Source organism: Sparus aurata, chromosome 16 (genome assembly GCF_900880675.1).
Source record: "Sparus aurata chromosome 16, fSpaAur1.1, whole genome shotgun sequence".
NCBI classification, from domain to species: Eukaryota; Metazoa; Chordata; class Actinopteri; order Spariformes; family Sparidae; genus Sparus; species Sparus aurata.
In genome coordinates, this window is record NC_044202.1 from 27786143 (window position 1) to 27802192 (window position 16050).

Here is a 16050-nt window from a genome sequence, read left to right on the forward strand (position 1 = left end):
AGTGTGGAACCTTGAATGTTTCTGACTTTCTCACTAAACATCCCTCATTGGGCTCATATTTGTTGTTACAGTCCACTACATAGTCTTCAAGGAATCGTGTTTGACATTTTTATTTTACAGCACATAGACACATTTATTTTGAAGCAATGAGGTGCAGACATTATAACACCCTTCCCTAAATGTATGTGGTCCTTGTCAGCAGTAGCTGACTCCTAATGCAAGAGCTTACTTGTTTCAGACACAAAAAATACATCAAGTATCTGTGGAGCAATTAAAACAATGTCAGTTAAATCTAAGCTTTAAACTATATCTGTTTTTCACTGTTTTAGTAATTGTGTACTCATGGCTGCTTTTTGTGTAATGAAATATTCAGAGAACAAAAAAATGAAGAATTTTAAGTTTAGTGCTTTTTTCTTGTCTATTCAGCTGTGAAAGGCACTATTCCTGCACCCCACAGTTCTACTTTACCAACAACTGCAACAGCATTTGGCAGCTGCAAAAGCTTTATGTGTATTAGGAAAGACCCATTTGTTATTTTACACTGTTGATAATTAATTAAAATATATGAAATATATGAAAATATGAAAAGAGTCTCTTTGAAGAACTGTCTTGAACTTTCTAGACTGAGCTGTCTGAATGAAATGAATTAAATACTAAAATCAAGAGAAAAAGTCTCAACCTGCTTGCAGAATGTTTCCATATTCAAAAGAAGCACATCCGTTGTGGTCTAAAATGTAAGACTGACTTGTTTAAATACATGTTTAGTTGAAGTGCAAGCACACACACACACACACACACACACAACACACACACGCACACGCACACACACACACACACACACACACACAAGCAGTGTGATAGGCACTGTACATCCTACAGTGCCTATCTGCAGCTGACAGGCTCTCTCTGAGGGTCATGGTTTGAAGCGATGCCTGCATCAGGGTTGAACACAACATTTACAGCAGAAGAATAGGAATAACACAACAGCAGCATTAACGGCAGCAGCAAGACCCAGGAGCTGTGGCTCGCCATATGTTGGAGAGCCCTTCATATTCTGTCTGTCTTTTTCTCTCTCTTAGCACCCGATGGGAAAAAGTCATGGCTCTAACGAAGGTTAGCCTGCTTATTTAGGATTAGGAAGAGGCCAACTCCTTCTCCTTCTGCGTCTCAGTTAGACCCTGGCTTTATAGGCCCACATGAATAACCACAGAATCACGTTGATCCAAGTTCTATGTTTATGTTGGTGAGTTAAGCAAATGCATAGAGTGATGTAAATTACTGAGTAAATACTGCATTATCTCCTATTTTTTGCATACAGCAATTCATATTACTCTAACACGAAATTAAATGAAATGTGCTTTAAAATTTTATAGCATAGCAAAATCTAAAAATGTAAATAAATAAAAGCTTAAAAAATAAAAGAACCATTTCTATTACCTGACGCCATTTGGTCTGATAATGACGCATTACATTCATAAGAATTTCAGCGATCGTACCAAAAAGACAGTGTATTTTTCATTGATTGTTTTGTTGACGGGAGGGCTCAAGCAGGGTGGAGATACTGTATAGGAGTAATTCACAATTTCATTTCACACATGAGCTCTGTTGGGATTAAGTTAGTGTATTCAAAACAAAGCAGAAGGCAGTAGATAATTAGGTAAAAATCCTGTTGTACTTCATATTCCCATTTACCATTCAAGGCCTCTAAATGTGTATGAGAGAAGTTCTTTCCATGTTATGTAATTTGCATCCATGAATTTTAATCCATGTGCCATATTATGCAGCATATATTGTTACACAATTTATTTGCTTTCAGAAAACAGGTCTGGGAAGAGATGGCTGCATAAAATAAAGCACCACCACATTCCAGATTAGCACCATATAAGCCTACAATCACACAAGTTTAATTCAGCACAAAAAAAACAGTCTCATAGAAAATTGACATCCTTTGATAATACATGCATGTTGTGAAAGGAAAGTGGAATTCAGATATTGGAAAAAGTAGCTCCAAATGTGTTTGTTTTGGTTTTGATTGTACAGACATGCAAATTCACTTTTTTGGAAATTAGTGTGTCCTTGTCATTAAAATGGCAGGAATGCTATCAGACAGACAACTTGCACAGAGAAAGAAGAAGATAATGAACTGGTGATAGCGAAGAATTCGGATATTACAGGGAGTAAGGCATGATTATTGTAATATGCACTGAGACATAGAACTAACATTTGTGCGTGTGTGTGTTTATCATTTCGGTAGTGGGGATAGGGTGATGGGGGTGTACAGACATCTGTCACAACAATTCACATCGTTATCAGTTTCCCTGTTTTCACCTTGAAGTTTTGGGAGAATGCGTTTCAGGCATATGGCACCACACATGCAAACACGCACACGCACACACACACACACACACACACACACTGGTATTCTGTAATGTAGCAGCAGGTAGCCACCAAAACTGCTCTAGCACTATCAAATTTCACTGCAAATAGGTATTTTATGCCATGCATCATCTAGTGACAGTAAACATGTGTACCAAACCGATGCTAAGTGCATCTGAATTAGTGTGAAGGGCTGTGGAGATAGCATCTGAGTGGGCGCTGACAGTCAGAGTGAGAAAGAGAGCGAGGGAGATGGAGACAGAAAGAGAGATTGAAATCTGGGGAGTGGTTCCTAACTAGTATGGAAAATGGTTTTGTGGGTGATGGCTGTGGTGCATGCTCTAAAATGGATAGAATGGGAGAAGATTAGAAAAGATTAGATTACATTTAACTTTATTGTCATTGTGTACAGTAAGTACAGAGGCAAAAAAATGCAGTTAGCATCTAACCAGAAGTGCAAAAAGAGGTGTGTACAGGATAAATTGTGCAGAAGAATATAGATAGATTTACAGTATTGACAGTACATAAAATAAGTATATTAATAGAGTGTAAATAGGTCTAGGTACAGTACATACAGTATAGAAAAAATTACTAGCAGTACTACAGTATGTACAGTATATACTAAACTTGCTAGCAATACTAAGGGAGGGGTAAGGGTAAGGGAGTAAGGATGAGAATCAGGGGGATGGAGTGAGTGTGTATATTATGCGAGTGTGTGTGTGTGTGTGCGTGTGGCGGGGGGGGGGGGTCAGAAGCATGACAGACGCAGGGAAAAAGCTTCCCCTGAATCTGCTGGTCTGGATGCAGAGTGACCTGTAGCTCCAGGGGAGGAAGGTGAACAGTCTGTGGTTGGGGTGACAACAGTCCTTGATCAGGCACGTGCACACATAAGGCCCAAAGGGTGCTTGAGCCCCTGCCCTTTTTGCTTCGTATTATAAAATGCCCTTTTTGTGTGTTTTTTAATGAATACATAAAATCCTGTTGTGCAAAAGGATGTCAAAAAAACGGCGGTATAAAAACGCCACGGTTATCTAACGTACGTATTTCCTCATAATATGGTGTTGTGTGTGAGTGTGAGTGTGTTGAGCCTAAAGCCGCTTCTCTGTCCGCTGCGGCTCCGCTGTCTCTCTCTACCAACGTCACTACTTTCAAATTAAAAGCCCCCCGCTAAGAACCCTGTTCCAAACACCAATGGGGTGCAATGTATAGCTCTTATTTAGAAGACAAAGAGAGAGAGAAGCCGCTGCCTCATCAGAACTCCACCATGCACGTAGATGAGACGTGACAGTGGAGCGACTTGAGGCTTTGTGAGTTATAAATCCATGAACATAACTTCCTTGTGGGGGCTAACAAGTCGCCGGTCACTTATTCAATGTGCTTAAATATGAGTCATATTTCAGAAGAGTGTCCATTTGTCCTTGTTAAGCTAACTGCTTGTTAATGAGAGTTAAGAATAATATGACAGCTGTCTGTGTCGGCTGTTTATCTGCCACAAATCTTAAACTTTTAGATATTGAGTTTACTGCAACTTTGCTGTTGTAAACATTGCTGTTCCTACTAACATCCACAGTAGTAATTTCTTGGTTTTGACACATTTTAGATGTGTAGCCTGTCTTTCTAGTTTGCACTTGCCCTCCAATAAATAGCCTAATAATAAACCAGTGTTTGATTGCTTTTTAAGAATTGCAGCTGAATTGCACGTCTTCCAAACCTCAGTATTATGATAATGTGAATAAACTCATGTTGACAATAACTTGTTGACACAAAAGAAATGGCAGTTGCATATCACTCACAGCTACACAGGATACACAGCTAAGTAGTTAGCTTTCTATAAGTACTGTGTTTACTAATTTTAAGTTAATCTACATATTGTAGATTCAGAATAGTGTCCTATACTAGTATATATACTAGTTATATATATATACTAGTTTGGTCTAGCTAACGGAAGACACGGATGTCAACAAACCGATATGTAGCTGCTTGCACAAACACACTGTTTTAACTACTTTTTTATTCATTTTGAGTCATACACGCTACAGTGCTGTGTTGTAAGGTGTCTGCTGATGTTGCATAACTTTTGGTGTGAGATGTGGAGCATGTTAAGACACTTAAAACACAGTGTAAAGTTCTGCCCCATGCTGTTAGCTGTCAATGCTAAATCTCCGTTCACGGAGCGCTGTAATGGTTGGACCAAATGTGTTCGCGTCTTCGGTACTGGCAATTCAAGGGCAGCTTGAGCAATGAAGCTGCATGTTTAAATCGACCAAAGTTCTCCTTTAAGGCCAGAAAAAATTGTCGGCGCGCGCTATGCGCACATACTCCCCTTTTCTGACTTTGAGCCCCTGCCCCTCTATAATCATGTGCACGTCCCTGTCCTTGATGATGCTACGTGCCTTTTGCAGACATCACTTTCTCTGGAGAGCCTCGATGGAGGGGAGTGAGGTACTGGTGATGCATTGGGCAGTTTTCACCACCCTCTGCATTGCTTTCCTGTCAGACATGGGGCAGTTGCCATACTGAACTGTGACACAGTAAAAAGATGTTCTCAATGGTGCAGCAGGAGAAGTTTAGCAGAATCTGAGGAGACAGATGGATCCTCTTTAGACCCCCCCGCAAGAAGAGACGCTGGTGAGCCTTCTTGATCAGAGTGGAGGTGTTGAGGGTCCAAGAGAGGTCCTCCGAGATGTGGACACCCAGAAACTTGAAGCTGGTGACACGCTCAACCTCCGTTCCATTGATACAGATGGGGGTGTGTGTGCCATAATTTGGCTTTCTGTAGTCCACAATGAGCTCTTTGGACTCATCATTTGTTGCTGATGAAACCAAACACCGTTGTGTCGTCTGCAAACTTGTCAATGGTGTTTGAACCATGTGCAGGTGTGCAGTCATAGGTGAAGAGGGAGTAAAGGAGGGGGCTCAGCACGCATCTTTGTGGAACGCCAGTGTTCAGGATGAGGGTCCAGGAGGTGTGGTGGTCTAACCCAGTGCCATAGAGAGAAAGAGTTGTGACACTCTTTGATGTCGCCGCCAAGGCAGTCACGTGGTTCATGTAAGCCCCAATAGTTCCAAAACACAGGCTGGCTGTCATGTTCTTCTATGGGACATACAGCAGCGATTGCGTTATTGAACGGTAAATATATATAAAAAAAAACACACACACCTAAGTACTTTTTCAGCTGTTATGGCATTATTACATAGTTCTTAATGTCAGTTTTGCATTTTGAGAGTCAGGGTGACAACGAAAAGCTGTGTATTACTTAGATAAGTTTTACATTTTGGGAGGGAAAAGCTTAGTGTTCATGTTTAACTTTTCTTTTCCATATCATTCATCTGATGATAGACGTCTCGATTTTCATTTTAGCGCAACTGGCCTGTATTAATGATTTCTGTGATTTGGCTTATAAATTCCGATTAAGCCATTAGCTTACCTTCGTGGTAGCACTAAGAGGTCTGCCGTGGTCCATTTCAGCATTCACCCAGCAGCTAGCTCACTTCTTCTGATGAAAGTGGCCACCCCCAGGACCACAACATGAAACATGATCATGTTAAGACTAAGAACATTACTAGAATATTTAAGATTAAGCCATACACATCTTATCAAAACTATTACAGAATAAAAACTAATTTACGCTTGTGTGCTAGGGTCTATAGGTAAGTGCAGAGCAATTAAGATTTTTCTCTGTGATTCTGGGTTAGTGCACAGAGTAACAGTAAGGGTAACATTAGCTGTTACTCAACCCAAGTAACTTAAGCAATTAACTATTATAACAAAACACTTGTAACTCCTGTTACAGTTATTGAGACACCAATGTAAGGATGGCTGATACAAATGAAGTTTTTTAAAGAAAATTTTTTTATTAAACAATGACAGACAAAAAGAATGTGTGCTTGTGTGTGTGAACAAGAAAAACAAAAACCAGGGGCAGGTGATCTATGACACCGCAACCATGAAGAACCAAATGAAAACTCAGGAGAAGAACCAAATTAGCAGCAAATTAGCAGACCATTAGCAGCAGCCGCCACCATCGTCAGCCGCTGTGACCACCAGCAGCAGCCATAACGGCCACCATCGTCAGCTGCTGTTCCCAACCAGCAGCAGCCGCCGTGACAGCCACCATCGTCAGCCGCCGTTCACCACCAGCAGCAGCCGCCGTGACCACCATCGTCAGCCGCCGTTCACCACCAGCAGCAGCCGCCATGACCGCCAGTAGCCTACATGGAAGAGAGAAACCATGTTAAATTGAAGACGGAACAGTACAAAAAATTAAGTGCAGCAGACAACACATCACATAATGAAAACTTAGTATGTCCCAAATTTCAATGAACTATTAAATGAAATATTAATCACAAACGCCCCATTATTTCTACTGGTGCTAGCAGCTAGAACTAGTCTTGTATCACACTCATAACCGACTAATGATGGCTGACAAAGCCAAAATAAATAAAACCCCTTGATAATACATGTAAATCCTGCTTGTTAGTTACCAAACATCATTAATATAAAAGTTGCTAGCGATTCATTACCGGACGCGTTACGTTACCTTCACAGCTGGTGAAGTCGTGCTAGCTAACTTTTTAGCAGGCAATGCTTGGAAATTGGCTCTAACAACCAAGATAAAATATAGATAATTACTCTGTATATATACAAATGAAGACCAGTATAAGCATCACAAAGGGCCTCTGACACAATATAGACAGTTGACAATGCAAAAGAGGTCGATATTTCAGCAACTTACCTCTGGAACTATTCGATGCACAGCAATGTAAGTGAATGAGGTCCACCCAAATGGGTGGTAAAATGGGCCGCCATTTGTTTCCATTTGTTCTTCTACTGGGGCCAAATCCAGTTTCATCTATGGGCGTAGGCCAGGGTTCACCCTGGATGAGTCGCCAGTTCATCGCAGGACCCTTACTGATGGCAGTGGCTGCCTTCACACAAGGTGCCAACTGCACATCAGGAGCAACTTTGGGGTTCAGTATCTTGCTCAAGGATACTTCGACATGTAGCTCAGTCCCGCCCTGGGGAGCCGGGATTCGAACCAGTGATCTTCTGATCACCAGTCAACCAGCTCTACCCACTGAGCTACAGCCGCCCCAGTGGTAACACTGTCAATGTTATCAGAGAAGCTGTGATCTGAACACAATAGGATAATTTCTAAGCAGGTGCGGTGATGACAGAGCTGTTACAGTGTAGGAATTGAGAAATGTGTGTTTGTTACTCAAATGATTGCTATATAACTTTAGTGGACTGGTCTCAGATACTTTTTCTCTCATAAGGTCTAAATTAGATTAAGCATCATGACCTTGTATTTATAATAGTTTATCTTGGAAAACTGCATTACTACTGCATTAACTGAGATAGGAACAGAATACATTTATTTGTTATTGGAAGCAGGTTGTGTCAAGGGTCTTCAAAACTGGTTTGTATAGGTACATGTTTGATCATGGTTTTTCTGAACTTGATATAATCATGAAAACATAATCATATTAAACTTAATATATACTAAATCATATGAAATTTTGAGAGCTTAAAACTTTTGGGGACCTTTATGAAGCAGGCTCTCCCATCATTTCAACAACTAAGCATCTGCTTGAAAATCCTTTTTTTTCCATTTGCACCATATACACCTATCATGTTTTCTGTTTTTCAATGACAAATGTTACAACAGAAATGCAAAACGTCACAACAGGAATGCAAAAGAGGACAGGAAGTTCCGAGCAATAGTGACACTCGCAAGACCCGCTGCTTTTTACCTCTGATAACTGTGTTAACTCACACAGTAGTTCTGGCAATGTCTCTTTTTGGCAGTTAATAAACTGAAGTTTTTCTATCATAAAACAAAAAACCTATTCAATTCTCAGAATATCACAGGCATGCTTTATTGTCATGGAAAATGTTTACAAGCACAACTTCTACCCTCCATGATACTATTTTTGGAACAATAGTGGCAAAAAAACAGATCTATTCTTATTAAAAAATTGTTTTGAAAGCGACATCTGTGTGGTTGGCCAGCTGCTCAACTAAGAGGGACATCTATGTGTCACAGTGAATTTATCTTACATTTCAATTTTCCAGTTCTAACTAAAGAATATGGCATTGTAATAAAACTGTCCCTTTTGGTTCTGCGACTTTATACAAAGACGTTCCTCTTCCTACTGATATCTAATTACTTCAACCTAGTGAAACTCTTTTTGTGGAAAATCTGTTTTGTGTATGCAAAAAATAATAATAGAGCTTTGCATTCCTTATTTCATAGAGTTTTTTTATTCTCTACATCACCACCTGCTGAAATAAGTGTGCTAGTGACATTCCTTGGCAAATGGTTTGGCTGCTGCCTGACAAATATCTCACTGAGATGTCATTTAAGCTTCTACACAATTACTTTCCTGTAAAACATTTCCTTAAATGCATTAAGAATTAAGTGATGTTTATAATGTTAATGTTTCTTGTTAATTTGCTCTGAACATCTTGAGACTGTACCTATTTGTTCTGACATTGTGATAAATCTCAAAGACTGTGGCAAGAGAGTTCAACATTTGTTACATTCATGATTGTTTTTCCTTTAATGTATAAACATGTCCCTTTAGGTTTTTAAATGGCAACAGAAAGATAGGGAAAATGGTGTACATTATTAACTTTATTATTTTAGCAAAATTTCATATTCATTAATAAAATACTATAATAATAAGAAGGCTGTTAAAACTGTTTTTTATTCAATGCCATTGTTTGACTTGTCTGTTTGATTTATTTCTATAACATTTCCGTGTAATCTCTATATCATATCTTTTTAAAAAAAAAAATGTTGTTCTGTCTATTTTTGTATTAGTATTTTTTGTGATTCTCCCCAGCTTTCTGTTTACATGTTTTTACCTTGCCGCGCCATAAAATGCAGCCATTTGTTTTTTTATATTGATGCCGACAAGTGCATTGCTGTGCTTCTGCTTATATTAGAAACATTTATAGAATATAATGAAAACCATGTTAACAGAAACTAGTAAAATTCTGATTTATCACATAAACCTGAACAGAACAAGCTTGGAAATATGATCCAGCGAGAACAAATAACACATTTTAACAGGTTTATGTGTAAACACAGGATGCACCACACTACCTGAAATGGTTTGCGGTTGAGACAGCTCTTCTGTCCCGACTTCTGCTTCCACCGTGACCCACTAATGTTCAGCTGGAGAAGAACGGCTCACAACGTCTCCACTAAACTCATTTTCTACACAGAGGGAAGAAGAAGATGGAGTACATGCATCATTAAAATCATTTGCAGAACAATCACATTCACATACAGCCGTGACAGGATCTGAAATTTCCTCTTCTCCTTTGACTCTGGGCTCATGAATAGTCATATAGCATTAGCTATGCGGCACATGGCAAGCGAACGTTGATTTCCACCATAACTTCGACTGCTTGTCGTGTGCGATAGGCTTAGCAACATGGGGTAATTAGCTAGATCTATCATCTTCTGCAGGAAGTGGGGAACAAATATAGCTAATGATCCATGCCTGCCTCCATGATTTCCCTCCTCAGCTCTCCATCTTTTACTGAGTTTGAGGGGGGGTTGGGGGTTGGGGGGTCCTGGGGGACAGGAGCAGAGGGAAAAAAGGGATGGTAAAGGGGGTCGAAGCCTATTCTGTAAAAAAAAAAAAAAAAGGTAGATTAATCTTTGACATAGAGGGATAAAGATATAAAGGTGAAGATATGGAAGTGTGAATGGACATATTCGCTTATACACTGTCTCTTTCTTGGTTTCCTTCCATCCACTGCTGCTAATTTAGATTATATATATAGGAGAGAACAGATGAGGTGTTGATGGTGTGTAGGGACAATCACAAAGAATGAAGACCCCCATAGAGAGCCTACCAGACGGCCCAGAACAAGTACACACTCACACATACACAGACACACACACATACACCACAGTCTTTCACAACCCATCACAAAGCAGTTTAAATCAAAAAGATGGCTTCTTCCTCAGGACTAACACAACCATACACATACAGTGAATGCTCAGAGTGCCTGTTGGTTGTTACATAAATGGTGTGGGGGCAGTTAAGTGCATAAGCAGACTTTACTTTTAACCAGAAGGAGGTCTGTTTAACCCTTCATCAGACACACACACACACCTCTGTTCAACAACCTTTTTTGTCCACTTCCTTTGTAGCATGAATAAAAAACATGGCCACGCTGGAAACACTGCATGAGTTGTGAGGGGATAATGCAAACAACGGCCCACTCAAACTACATTTTCGTTTTACCACCACGATCCTGCTGTCTTTTATGTTGAAAGTTTATTTGAAGCGTCAAAGGCTGGTTTGTACTTGACTAAAGCCATTGGTGCACTCCAAAAGCATGTTCATTCAGACAATTAATGTGGCTAAAAAGTGCCAGCAAGCAGATAGCTATTTTTATTTTATTTTTTTTAAGATAGCTAGCAGATTGTGTATGCAGAAATATATGACTTTATAAAATGGTGGCTCAAGTGAATAATAATATCTCAGCATAGGTTGAATGATTTTCGAGCAAATTTATGATATAATTTCACCTGCTTCAACCCCATATCATACAAGCAAACCCCAAACAAACACATGCATCGATACACACTCCTTGGCCCCATGGTCATCATAACCAGAGATAGATCAATCAATCAAAGGATCTGTCCTCTGATGAAGGTCTTCATGTGGAGGCTGATGACAAATCATAGCTCTCTGACTCTTATGAGGACAAGGTCCACATTTCACATTCTGTGTGTGTGTGTGTGTGATCGTGTGTGTGTGTGTGTGTGTGTGTGTGTGTGTGACAAGAAAATGAAACAGACAACAGCGGAAGAGACAGTGCAACAGTACAATACTCTACTGTACAGAGTACTGTACTGTACTGTGGCTGTGTGGTAATGTGTGGTTCTTCAGTCATGGAGCTGGGCATGCTATCCTGCTAATTTCAGTACCAAGGACAGTGACAGACAGAGCACAACAAGAGAAGAATAGGCCTGCAACTGCAGTTGGAGCACACACACGGGACAAACAAACACAATCAGTTTTAATCCTATACACACATACATAGGCATTCGTAACAAAGGGGACTAATTGAATAGCTTTTACATACATGTGTCTATAAAGATTAAACATATGACCAAGACCTCTCCTAAGCATCCTCTAAGTTTGTGAATGTCTTGCAGTCTATGCTTTGGAGAATGAGGAGGATAAGGGACCATGTCTGCCTGGGCTCCTATATCTATCAAAGACAGGGTACACACAGTATTTGCCTATTATGTTCTATGTTTACGTCTATGTACACTGTGGGTTAGAAAGTGGGTTGTGATGTCTGCTGTGACATTTTCCATCATACATGCTGTCCATGACAGACATTTTAGACATACACTCTAACACAGAAAACAATGACACATATCGTATATGGAAACACACGTATGGTACATGAGGACAAGAGTCACACACAAAAAAGCACATAATACAAGAGAGACAGATGCTTTATTCATATGATGTGTATGCACATACACACGGGCGCAGCAATCTTGTTCTGCCAGGCTCTTAGAGTGACTGGGGCTGCCTGACCTACATTCTGGCAGATATGTATACAGGCAGAGAGGAGATGAAATCTCTCTTGCTATTGCGCTCTCTCTCTCTGTTCCATATCCTGTGTTCTTTTCAGTGCCTGCCCTGTTCATTGCCTACTGGACACACACACATACACATGGTTGAGTTGAAGAAATGACTATGATTTCTTGGCCTGAATGTCCTCCCGCTGCAGATGAAACTGGCATTGTCAGGGTATAGCTACATGTATTTGATGATTCAGGTGAGAGCATTGTCTCTGTATATTCTGTCTTTCCTTTGATGCTCCCCAAACCACCTTGTACTCTTTAAGTATGTAAATAAAATATTTACATCCTGAAAAATACTGCAGGACTAGCACATGACCAAATGCCAGCTTCTCATGTTAACAAAAGGTAAGGTGAAGACAGAAGCCGGTTAAGTGCAAGTTGAGAAAAAGATTTGAGGAGAACTAAAATATTTAGTGCACAAATGGGTGATGGTCTGTTAGTTAACTGGTCTGATGATCTAGGGATAGGATTGGTCTGATAATAAAGCCAGCTGGCATCTTTATCTTTTACTTCTCACACAGTTCAGTGGAAATTAGTGCTTCAACTGAACTGCACTGCAAACACAGAGTAAGATGACAGAAAACTGTACAGATATCATTTCTAATTTTTGATATTCACATTTTAGGTGTCTCTGAACTAATCAGGTAAATTATTGCTGTTTACACTGGCTCTTCAGTTTGAAGCTTGAAGAAACACAACAACTAGGTTGGTAGGTAGGTAGAAAGGTCGGAACGAAGGTAGCAGAGTGGCCTTGCTAAATGTAATAAAAGCAGATTTTCGTTGTATTGTTGCGCTTTATAGTAGCTGCTAGTGGGTTGAATTTTCTATTTAAGCATTGTTATTGTTCTCTTAAACTAGAGCTAACTGTTAAAAGGTTGTAACACCTGTCAAGCCCAGCTACGGGAGAATAATTGCATTCGATTGGCTCGAAACTGAAGGTGCAGGCTTGGTGAAAACTTAATGGTCGTGAACAGTGGAATTTTGAAATAAAAGTAATTGTGAAAAAATTGCCATTGTGAAATAAATAACAGCTTTTTAATTCAATATTAAACACTTTGATCCAGCAAGGACACATACACAGACAAACACAGAGCCAACCACAGAGCCACCAATAATAAATCAACATACAGTATCTGATATTTTAATTTTCAGTGACTCTTTTTACAAGAAATGAAAATATAAATCTGAGCGTCAGTCTGAATCTTTCCCAAAATATATCTTCGGACACCGTGGTGTTGTCTGACATGCTGAGGTTCAAGGGTGAGAGAAGCTGTCAATGACTTCCCTGCTCCTATCAAAGAGGAAGAGTGGGCCAAGGTAAAAGCAGTTTTCTGACTTGGATTTTTCTTCAAGGACGTTAGAGATGGAACTGACCCCATGCATGACCTGCTGGGCTTCATGGAACTTACAAAGAGAGAGACACACACACACACGCACACACACACTCTCACACACTATGGCGTTAGAAACGTTTCAAAAAGCGTGCGCACCTATCAACTGAACTTGTCACTCGCGCCTGCTTTGACGTGTAATGTAGTTTCCTCATTGACTTATAATGGCCCCCCGTTCACGCGCATGTTCACGCGTGATGACTGCTGCACGCCGGTAATCACACGACGCGTAGTGACTATGCATAACATTCATGTGTTTTTTTGCGAACGCACGTGTTAACGCTCGCATGAAGATGATTGAACATTTTTGTCACGCACTTACACGTACGCGGAAATGACGTGCGCAAACTCTGTCACACGTAACAAGAAGCTCCGTACGTATGAAGCAGCGTGCGCACGTCTGTCTTTCACTGTTTGACAAATGTTGTTAGGCGTTCACACGTACGTGCGCTCACAGATTCTGATGCTTCGCAGCCGGAAGTTGATCTGCACCGTGCGCACCAGTACGCGTACATGAACGTCTCGCGTAGTTGTTCTGTGTTCCATTTTCATCCAGTAGATGGTGCAATCGATCCAATGTGAGATACAGACATATAGATATGACATGATTCATTTTAACCCCAGACTGAGTGGACAGCCTTCCGTTCCGACACACCCTTCTATTGCGAAACAGCCCCACTCCGAAACACCGCTGTTCCGACCCTCCCCTCAAAACACCACATTTCCGAAATTGATTTTCAAGTTTACATTACTTCCTACATCAAACACTGCCGTCCACTCACTGGCCACACTCACACAACTCATTGCTTTTTATTGCTAATAGGCCTATGTCACTACCTTCATTTATTATGTAGTATATTTTCGCTTGCAGCAAACACATTTAAACGTTTGTCTAATCTTTTTACACGCACTATCCGTGGTGCTGGAATCCCCACTTCCAGCCGCACTCGCACAACTCTGAAATAAACTGTGGCCCATGGGTGCGATCTGCCGGGAAATGACCCCTCTGCTCGTCCGTTTTAACATAACTTGTCTTTGTGGAAGGTTAACAAGGTATGAGTGGATTGAGCAGTGCTGCTCAGTTTGTCTTTGAGAAAAAAAAGCAGAGGAGAAGACAATAGGCTACCTGTGTATTTTTGATTCAATAAACATTACATGAAATTGATTGTGTATCCATCTCTTATAGCCATAGACTATCATGACCACGGGCCTACACACGCAAACTGTGCGCACGCAAAGGCGCTGTAAGGCAAGGGCGCAAAGGCTGTTACATAATTACACTGAATGTAATAATGTCCGCAAACGTAATAAACCTCAAACACCTACTAATACTACTGACCGTGCGTGCAAAATCCAACTGCTGACCCTCCGCTCCGCTGTCACACAACGGATCCCCCGTCCGCGCTCCCTCTCTCTCTTATAATTGTTTGCCCGAAAAATAATTTCCATGAAGAAAACATCGCCTGACATTTAAATTTAAATTCCCATTGACAATACAAATCTCAAGAAATCTGGATGTATTGCTCATTTGTAAACACAACACTTATCAGGCTATAGGCAAGAATCTAAAGGTTTATTAATTCAATTCATTTCAAATTCGCTTTATTGGCATGAATGCCACAACAACAATATTGCTCCAAGCACCAAGAACCACGAAAAGAATACCTAGCACAGTAAATAATAATAATAATAATAATTATAATAATAATAATAATGATAACTTTGAACATTATCACAATTAAGTTATCAATCTGCGATGTAAACAAAATGCAAACATTGCAGACTTCTAACCATTTTTCTAAAAGTCTCTGTATTTTAATTGAGAATATTTTTTATATAAATTACAGAAAAGGAGAAGAAAATATGATGTGTTTTACCTATTTCAGCCATAAGCGGTCATATTGACCACCCATCATTTCGCGGGAGTTCATTCATTGTCTCTCTTGTCTCTGACTTGGCTCTCATCTACGCTGACGTATATGACGTGTGTTTCGATAACCAAGAAAGTGCTTGGAGACCGTAAAGGGCATTCAAAACAATATTTATTCACAGAAATTATAGAATGGGGTCTGGGGGGAAGGGGTCCGTTATTGTGGTGACTTGGTAACACCGATTCTCCACGACCACCGCTGTCTTCCACTTGCACACTGTCCTCTGCCGGGCGCAGACTCGGGAGCTGTGGGGGAAACGAGATGGCAGTCACAGCACTTTTAAACCCAATACATGCACACCACTTCATTTACGTCCTAAGATCGTTGCTCACACGATGGGGCAGAGTATCAACTGTTCACCGTCACCTCGGGCCAACATCACTCTCGTCATTGGCACCACTGCTGTCACACCGTCCTTGGGCGCCGGCCTCTTCCGCTGTCATGTGGGGAGGGGGAGGAGGACTTCAGTCACTGTACTTTTATACACATTCGCAATAACTTTCCACGACCAGGGATCACTACTCGCACAATGGAGGCAGAGTAGGGATGTAACGTATCGGTAATACCACGATATCGTGATAACAAAAGTGTCTCAATATTATTGTGAACATGTATGGTATGAAATGACGGCAAATACTGTAGGTTTTGATCTCATTACATCCCTAGGGCAGAGTATAAACTCACATTTCAATTAGTCCGACAGTCAATGCCCGTCTGCTG

General features: G+C 40.5%; 1 protein-coding gene across 13 annotated transcripts in view; it reads right to left on the reverse strand.

Moving 5' to 3' along the window:
• The window catches only part of myt1lb (myelin transcription factor 1-like, b), a 117277-nt gene that overhangs the window by 74276 nt on the left and 26951 nt on the right, over nt 1-16050 (reverse strand). For 11 of the 13 annotated variants that reach the window (XM_030443330.1, XM_030443341.1, XM_030443333.1 and 8 more), the window contains exon 2: nt 9489-9602. The exons of the other annotated variants lie outside the window; for them this stretch is intronic. The gene's annotated coding sequence lies outside the window, so the exon portion shown is untranslated. The remainder of the gene's footprint in view (nt 1-9488; nt 9603-16050) is intronic. 13 annotated transcript variants of the gene reach the window in all.